Here is a 1325-nt window from a genome sequence, read left to right as displayed (position 1 = left end):
TGTCTCATCATGGCCCACCACGTGTCCCCAATTTGCCGCCGACTCAAGTAGTGCAAAGGTGAGACGACCTGACAGGACTTGCACTGACACATCACAATGATGCAATGTGTCATGAAGATGAGATTTGTCAGTAGAAGAGGATTTGCTCACAATGCTGCACGTGTTTGCTCACACCGGTCATCCTCAATGCAAATCAAAGGCATTTCCAATGACTGTGGTGGAGAAACTGTCTTTCTCCTAATTAGCCTTGACTTCTCAAAGTGAGAGAAACATTCACGCTGACTTGCAGGTGGTCTGCAACACATCTGCCACTCTCACAGGCAAGTCCCTTACTCACTTGGGTGTACCAGCAATGCATGTGATTGGCAGAGGCGGGTGTGCCTGCAGACACATCAGTTGTGGGGACATTGTTTTCATCTTACTTTATCGCATAAGGGAGATGGCGTTATGTGCCAACTTTGGCAGATTCTTTCCATTTAATTGAAGCATTTGCCATTAGGGGATGTCAGCAGCTCTGAGTGAAGTGGTCAATTCAATGGGCGATGACAGATGCATCATTGAAGACCACTGGTACCCCGAGGACCTCCAAACTGTATGCCTCCTCATGCTCTCCACACAACTGATTTCCGCAATGCCGCAGTGGGAGTGTGCTATTTGTTCATGTGTGTCAGTAAGAGGCTTTAGATACTAAAATAATGACGGTCTCGCTTTGTATTCTACGGAGTAAATGCATTCAAACCTGTTCGGATCAACTGCTATTTTATACCTATCCATGAATAAGAAAATGTAAAGTGTGGCAATTAAAAAAATCATTCCGGTTCCAGGCATAAAAGCATCCGCTTCATTGCTACAATCTAATGATATTGCTTAGTGTAAATGACCAGGGTAGGCATTCTCTGTTTCCCATATTGAAGCAATGGGGCACAAAGAACATGAGACTCAACGAAAGGGCAGGCAATCCTCTCTTCTTATTTGCCACTGACTGCATTGCCTGTTGAGTCAACGGCGTCACATGCCAAGCAGTGCGTGTCTGTAACCAGGGTAATATGAGCACATCGAAATAAATTGCCTATTGTTGAGAAAAGGAGGTGTATTTACTGGATTCTTCTTTCATACCACAGAAAAAGCAGTTTGTCTCTTTTGCCATCTTTGTTGCCAAGTTCTCAAACATTCCAACATTGCGCTCTTCCTCAGTGCCTTCATGTGCTAGGATGCCATGTACCATCCGCATTATCTGCACTGGCTGCCACATCATCTTAGCAATCAAAAGAATGTGTTCTAGCCAAAGCAGAACCTGTACACGCCTTACCTCAAAATAAAGCATC

This window comes from Echinococcus granulosus (genome assembly GCF_000524195.1).
Source record: "Echinococcus granulosus chromosome Unknown EG_S00469, whole genome shotgun sequence".
Classification (NCBI taxonomy): domain Eukaryota; kingdom Metazoa; phylum Platyhelminthes; class Cestoda; order Cyclophyllidea; family Taeniidae; genus Echinococcus; species Echinococcus granulosus.
This window is presented reverse-complemented; position numbering follows the sequence as displayed.